The sequence below is a fragment of the Oncorhynchus tshawytscha genome, linkage group LG06 (assembly GCF_018296145.1).
Source record: "Oncorhynchus tshawytscha isolate Ot180627B linkage group LG06, Otsh_v2.0, whole genome shotgun sequence".
In the NCBI taxonomy this organism is placed as follows: domain Eukaryota; kingdom Metazoa; phylum Chordata; class Actinopteri; order Salmoniformes; family Salmonidae; genus Oncorhynchus; species Oncorhynchus tshawytscha.
In genome coordinates, this window is record NC_056434.1 from 11,480,166 (window position 1) to 11,488,301 (window position 8,136).

Consider the following 8,136-nt stretch of genomic DNA (forward strand, 5'->3'; position numbering starts at 1 on the left):
TTTGCATGTGTTTATTTACAATTATTTGTCTAACTTCAGGTTCTGTATCACATTTCTATCAAGACGATTGGAGATCAAAGTATGATGCAAGGCACGAGTGAATGGTTTATGAAAGGCCCAACTAGCCTAAATGTGTTGAGGAGCATGTGGTGCCGTTGGCTGTCCTGGAAAATTCAGACTCAGGAATTTGCTTACAGCATTTATTCTGCGAGTTACAGGTTTAGTTGGCAAACCATATTGCAAGTTGTTCAACAGCCCTGTATCCCTTTCCATTGGCAATCAAAGCACACGTATTAAATAGTCAACCATACTCTACATCCCAATGTGCTGCCATTACTCAAAACCTTTGAGGAAACCTCTTGCACTTAATATATCGTGGTACAGCTACTTAGTTATTTTGTAGTCATTAAACAATAGTCACTGTGACACTGTAGGAGTTCTAGATTTGTTGGGGTTCTAGATCAGCTTGACCATGTTGAATAATACACCCACTAAGCCATGCCTTCAATATCATTGCTCAGTGTGTCTTGCTTTTTGGAGTGAATTGTAGAGTTACCACCCATGACTGCATTTGTTAGTGATAGAGACATGGTTGTTGATTTCTGTTAATCTTCACTCCTGTGGCCTTTAACCAAGTGAGTTGCTAGGCAAATATTATAATTATACTCTTTATATCTCATAAGGCCTTATATGACATCTAGTTTCACCCTCCTACAGTTGTCTGAAACTTGAGGTTTACAGGCCACATCAGGCCTGCAAGTAGGGTAGCAAAATTCCAGTAATTTTCTCTAAATTACCTGATAAAGAAAATATATATTCTGGTTTGATAATATTTAAGGAATTTTTCAACCAGGATTCCTGGAAAACCTGAAATTTACCAGAATTGTGCAACCCTTCCTGCAAGTCACATATAGCGTATTCAGATCACTTCACTTTTCCACATTTTGTTACATTACAGTTTTATTCTAAAATGGATTAAAAACATTGTTGTCCTCATCAATCTACATACAAAAAAAATTATATGAACAGAAGTTATTTTTGTGCAAATTTATTAAAAATAACAAATAAATATCTACATACAGTACCAGTCAAAAGTTTGGACGCACCTACTCATTCAAGGGTTTTATTTTTACTATATTCTACATTGTAGAACTATGAAATAACATGAAATCACGTAGAAACCAAAAATGTTGCCAAATCGAAATATGTTTTAGATTCTTCAAAGAAGCCACCCTTTGACTTGATGACAGCTTTGCACACTCTTGTCATTCTCTCAACTAGCTTCACCTGGAATGTTTTTCCAACAGTCTCGAAGGAGTTCCCACATATGCTGAGCACTTATTGTCTGCTTTTCCTTCCCTCTGTGGCCCAACTCATCCCAAACCATCTCAATTTGGTAGAGTTTGGGTAATTGTGGAGGCCAAGTCATCTGATGCAGCACTCCATCACTCTCCTTGATCAAATATTGTCCTGTTGAAAAACAAATGATAGTCCCACTAAGCGCAAACTAGATGGGATGGCATATCGCTGGTTAAGAGTGCCTTGAATTCTAAATAAGTCACTGACAGTGTCACAAGCAAAGCACCCCCACTCCATCACCCCTCCTCCATGCTTCACGGTGGGAACTACACATGCTGAGATCATCCGTTCACCTACTCTGCTTCTCACAAAGACAGCTGATTTCCACCAGTCTAATGCCATTACTTGTGTTTCTTGGCCCAAGTCTCTTCTTATTGGTGTCCTTTAGTTGTGGTTCGCTTGCAATAATTCAACCATGAAGGCCTGATTTACACAGTCTCCTCTGAACAGTTGATGTTGAGATGTGTCTGTTACTTGAACTTTGAATAATTTTTTGGGGCTGCAGTTTCTGAGGCTGGTAACTCTAATGAACTTATCCTCTGCAGCAGAGGTAACTCTGGGTCTTCCTTTCCTGTGGCGGTCCTCATGAGAGCCAGTTTCATCAGTTTTTGCAACTGCACTTGAAGAAATGTAAAAGTTCTTGAAATTTTCCAGATTGACTGACCTTCATGTCTTAAAGTAACGATGGACTGCCCTTTCCATTTCAGTAATGGATGCAAAAAATGTAACTAAATGATTTGATGAATGTTGAAAAATGTATGTCATTTATCTTTGTTTCGTATAAGATTAATCAATCAAAAACACACATGCAAAAACAATTAGAACAAATCTACCTGCAGTAGAGCTTGTTGGATAAAAAGTGAATTTGTTATAACTTAAACAAATTGAGTTGATGTGACTTCTCATTTAGTTTTGAGTCAGCACCACATAAACATTATCAGTAATAATGACTTTTAATTGACTAAAAGACATCTAGTAAGTTGAACTGAGTTAAAAAGCCTTATTGTTTACAGTGTTATAATGTTACACTGAGAACTTGTGTTGTGCTGCATTCCATCTTTAAGGTTCCTCTTGTCAGGGAAAAAGGTTGGTCTGGGTATTCCCACTTACCCGTAGAGAGAACATGTATACAGGTATAACATCATTCTGGGATGCCCTGGTTTTACCTGTAGAGAGAGAACATGTATACAGGTATAACATCATTCTGGTGATGCCCTGGTTTTACCTGTAGAGAGAGAACATGTATACAGGTATAACATCATTCTGGTGATGCCCTGGTTTTACCTGTAGAGAGAGAACATGTATACAGGTATAACATCATTCTGGTGATGCCCTGGTTTTACCTGTAGAGAGAGAACATGTATACAGGTATAACATCATTCTGGTGATGCCCTGGTTTTACCTGTAGAGAGAGAACATGTATACAGGTATAACATCATTCTGGTGATGCCCTGGTTTTACCTGTAGAGAGAGAACATGTATACAGGAATAACATCATTCTGGTGATGCCCTGGTTTTACCTGTAGAGAGAGAACATGTATACAGGAATAACATCATTCTGGTGATGCCCTGGTTTTACCTGTAGAGAGAGAACATGTATACAGGAATAACATCATTCTGGTGATGCCCTGGTTTTACCTGTAGAGAGAGAACATGTATACAGGTATAACATCATTCTGGTGATGCCCTGGTTTTACCTGTAGAGAGAGAACATGTATACAGGTATAACATCATTCTGGTGATGCCCTGGTTTTACCTGTAGAGAGAGAACATGTATACAGGTATAACATCATTCTGGTGATGCCCTGGTTTTACCTGTAGAGAGAGAACATGTATACAGGTATAACATCATTCTGGTGATGCCCTGGTTTTACCTGTAGAGAGAGAACATGTATACAGGAATAACATCATTCTGGTGATGCCCTGGTTTTACCTGTAGAGAGAGAACATGTATACAGGTATAACATCATTCTGGTGATGCCCTGGTTTTACCTGTAGAGAGAGAACATGTATACAGGTATAACATCATTCTGGTGATGCCCTGGTTTTACCTGTAGAGAGAGAACATGTATACAGGTATAACATCATTCTGGCGATGCCCTGGTTTTACCTGTAGAGAGAGAACATGTATACAGGTATAACATCATTCTGGCGATGCCCTGGTTTTACCTGTAGAGAGAGAACATGTATACAGGTATAACATCATTCTGGCGATGCCCTGGTTTTTACCTGCAGCACAAACATGTCTCCTGCAAAAGGAGAGAATAAAAAAAGATGAAAGTGAGTCATGCTGGGTTGCAGTCATCAGGGAAAGTACAATGTCCCATTTCGTCAAACTCTTCCCTGTGAATTGAAGTAGAAAGGAGGGTTTGGTGCTTCAGTAGAGCTGGTTTACCAACATACCTGACATTGTCATGGTTCGCTTGGATGTGGCAACACCACTGAAACTGCCCACAGTACACAACGTCATACAATGGTTCTATTCTCCTTTGAGACACATCACTGCCCCCTGCCTGTAACCATACGTATGAGTGGACAGATTAAGCCTAGTCCTGGACTAAGAAGCACTTTCAGTGGAGGATCTTCTTTGATCATGTTTGAAGTTTATAAGGCTTTTTCTGTGACTAGAATCCTTCCCAATATCAGGCAAACTCTTCTCAGGTTATTAAAACATTGTTTCTCACGACTTAACCAGAGGCATTGACACCTGTTGACATACCTGCTACACACACTACCAGAAACAATGACTGAAATTCATCAGTGCATCTCAGGCAAGGTTTCTAGCTGTGTGGGAAACTTGTGACACTTGGAAAGGACCCTGTGAGAAGTAGGCTACTGTTGTACATTGTTACAGTCCTCGAGGAGATTTGTGTCATTAATGCTTTGTCTTATCATTGTAGTTACAACTATTCCAATACACCAATATGATTCATTGCTCAAGTATTACCATATATACACTACCGTTCAAAAGTTTGGGGTCAGCTTAGAAATGTTCTTGTTTTTGAAAGAAAAACACATTTTCTAGGCACAGTTCCTCTGTCCAGTGTCTGTGTTCTTTTGCGCATCTTAATCTTTTATTTTTATTGGCCAGTCTGAGATATGGCTCTTTCTTTGCAACTCTGCCTAGAAGGCCAGCATCTCGGAGTCGCCTCCACTGTTGATGTTGAGACTGGTGTTTTGCGGGTACTATTTAATGAAGCTGCCAGTTGAGGACTTGTGAGGCATCTGTTTCTCAAACTAGAAACTCTAATTACTTGTACTTGTCCTCTTACTCAGTTGTGCACCTGGGCCTCCCACTCCTCTTTCTATTCTGGTTAGGGCCAGTTTGCGCTGTTCTGTGAAGGGAGTAGTACGAGATCTTCAGTTTCTTGGCAATTTCTCACATGGAATAGCCTTAATTTCTCAGAACAAGAATAGACTGATGACTTTCAGAAGAAAGTGCTTTGTTTCTAGCCATTTTGAGCCTGTAATCGAACCCACTAATGCTGATGCTCCAGATACTCTACTAGTCTAAAGAAGGCCAGTTTTATTGCTTCTTTAATCATACAACAGTTTTCAGCTGTGCTAACATAATTGCAAAAGGGTTTTGTAATGATCAATTACCCTTTTAAAATGATCAACTTGGATTAGCTAACACAATGTGCCGTTGGAACACAGGAGTGATGGTTGCTGATAATGGGCCTCTGTGCGCCTATGTAGATATTCCATTAAAAAAAGCTACAATAGTAATTTACAACATGAACAATGTCTACACTATATTTCTGATCAAGTTGATGTTATTTTAATGGACAAAAGATGCGCTTTTCTTTCAAAAACAAGGACATTTCTAAGTGACCCCAAACTTTTGAACGGTAGTGTATGTAGTGTATGTATATAAATATATATATATATATATATTCGGCCCCCTTGAACTTTGCGACCTTTTGCCACATTTCAGGCTCCAAACATAAAGATATAAAACTGTATTTTTTTGTGAAGAATCAACAACAAGTGGGACACAATCATGAAGTGGAACGACATTTATTGGATATTTCAAACTTTTTTAACAAATCAAAAACTGAAAAATTGGGCGTGCAAAATTATTCAGCCCCCTTAAGTTAATACTTTGTAGCGCCACCTTTTGCTGCTATTACAGCTGTAAGTCGCTTGGGGTATGTCTCTATCAGTTTTGCACATCGAGAGACTGAAATTTTTTCCCATTCCTCCTTGCAAAACAGCTCGAGCTCAGTGAGGTTGGATGGAGAGCATTTGTGAACAGCAGTTTTCAGTTCTTTCCACAGATTCTCGATTGGATTCAGGTCTGGACTTGTTGATTCTTCACAAAAAAATACAGTTTTATATCTTTATGTTTGAAGCCTGAAATGTGGCAAAAGGTCGCAAAGTTCAAGGGGGCCGTATACTTTCGCAAGGCACTGTATATATATATATATATATATAAAATCCTAAACAGTATCAAACCTAACCTTTTGCACTTCTATTGACAGCAAAAAGTTATTCTGTGTCATTATCAATGCACTAATTATACCAGTTACATACATGAAGTATTCTTGCCTGTGTTGAATTCATTCAATCCGATGAGGCTACCTAGGTTGAAACATTTAGGCTATGTTATAAAAAAAGAATTGGCACCATTGCATCAGTCAGGTATGTTAGCCTACAAAACGTTTTCATTTACAGATAAACTGTGAATCAGAGTGATACACTTGGAATTACTATTACAACACTATGAATACACAGACTAGTGAATGAAAATCGTCAAGCATACAACAATGAATATACTACTGACAGGTCAAGGTGTACATTGGCTAACTCACCTGTTTCGGTCTTTCGGCATCATAAAATGTTCCATGTAATAAACATGTCATAATATATCAAGTAGAGCGTGAAGTAAACTTGAACTATGTAGTATCAATCGATCCTGAAAAGCAGTCACTCATGTCACACCTGATAATTGAAAGTAAATGCAGACGTCCTGAAATGCCGTGTTGAGACTTGGAAAACTAGGAAAATACACACGCCCAGTTTTATCAGATCAACTTTCCGTGCACTCATTGGAGAGGACAGGACAACTCCTAAACAATTCACCCGAGACAGTGGTTTTACCGTTGATGGCAAACCCAAGAAATGACCTCTACCTAGGTCCTTTGCCACTCCAAATGTGCCGAACCCATTTTAATTCATGCCATTTACATTTTTCTTGAGCTGATAAGCCTTGGGCACGTCTTCAGGAAAAACCGGTAGAGGTTGTCACAGGCAGAGAGGATTTCTTATTATCAGACTCAAGCAAGCAACTTCTGTAATTAAACCAGCCTTTTGAATATTGTTGACTTAAACTGTGTGAAATTACTTCATAGTAGCCAAAGTTTCTGCTATTTCCCCTAAAAACTTAATGGTTGGCAATTAACATTGTCACAGTGCATTATTTAACTTTTTCTACTGCACTGCAATGAACTGAAATTTGTCAATGTTTGTACATTTTTGCCTTAAAATGATAATAATTCATGGCTTATTTCTTCTGCAGACAGTATTTCAGTCCATGCAGTATTTTATAAAGTCGAAATTGGAGTTAAATTATGGAGTTAATTATTTGTTCAATTGTTAATCAGAGATCAGAAGAGGGATACTAAAGGAGGGAAAGATTATGGAACAGGAGTAACATCTCCCCCCTCCTTATGGAGCAGGAGTAACATCTCCCCCTCCCTTATGGAACAGGAGTAACATCTCCCCCTCCCTTATGGAACAGGAGTAACATCTCCCCCTCCCTTATGGAACAGGAGTAACATCTCCCCCTCCCTTATGGAACAGGAGTAACATCTCATCCCTCCCTTATGGAACAGGAGTAACATCTCCCCCTCCCTTATGGAACAGGAGTAACATCTCCCCCTCCCTTATGGAACAGGAGTAACATCTCCCCCTCCCTTATGGAACAGGAGTAACATCTCCCCCTCCCTTATGGAACAGGAGTAACATCTCCCCCTCCCTTATGGAACAGGAGTAACATCTCCCCCTCCCTTATGGAGCAGGAGTAACATCTACCCCTCCCTTATGGAACAGGAGTAACATCTCCCCCTCCCCTATGGAGCAGGAGTAACATCTCCCCCTCCCTTATGGAGCAGGAGTAACATCTCCCCCCTCCCTTATGGAACAGGAGTAACATCTCCCCCTCCCTTATGGAACAGGAGTAACATCTCCCCCTCCCTTATGGAACAGGAGTAACATTTCCCCCTCCCTTATGGAGCAGGAGTAACATCTCTACCCTCCCTTATGGAGCAGGAGTAACATCTCTACCCTCCCTTATGGAGCAGGAGTAACATCTCCCCCTCCCTTATGGAGCAGGAGTAACATCTCCCCCTCCCTTATGGAGCAGGAGTAACATCTCCCCCTCCCTTATGGAGCAGGAGTAACATCTACCCCTCCCTTATGGAACAGGAGTAACATCTCCCCCCCTCCCTTATGGAGCAGGATAAGATGTCCTCTCTTCTCCCTTATGGAGCAGGATAAGATGTCCTCCCTCCTCCCTTATGGAGCAGGATAAGATGTCCTCTCTCCTCCCTTATGGAGCAGGATAAGATGTCCTCCCTCCTCCCTTATGGAGCAGGATAAGATGTCCTCCCTCCTCCCTTATGGAGCAGGATAAGATGTCCTCCCTCCTCCCTTATGGAGCAGGATAAGATGTCCTCTCTCCTCCCTTATGGAGCAGGATAAGATGTCCTCTCTCCTCCCTTATGGTGCAGGATAAGATGTCCTCCCTTATGGAGCAGGATAAGATGTTCTCTC

At 40.3% G+C, this 8,136-nt stretch overlaps 1 long non-coding RNA gene across 1 annotated transcript; it reads right to left on the reverse strand.

Moving 5' to 3' along the window:
• Nucleotides 1–2,468: 2,468 nt before the first annotated feature.
• On the reverse strand, nt 2,469–6,666 carry LOC121846655. Its single transcript, XR_006083573.1, has 3 exons — nt 6,174–6,666; nt 5,896–5,943; nt 2,469–2,525 (listed from the first exon to the last, which is right to left on the reverse strand). It is a non-coding gene; the product is annotated as an uncharacterized LOC121846655 (long non-coding RNA).
• Between the last annotated feature and the right edge of the window lie 1,470 nt (nt 6,667–8,136).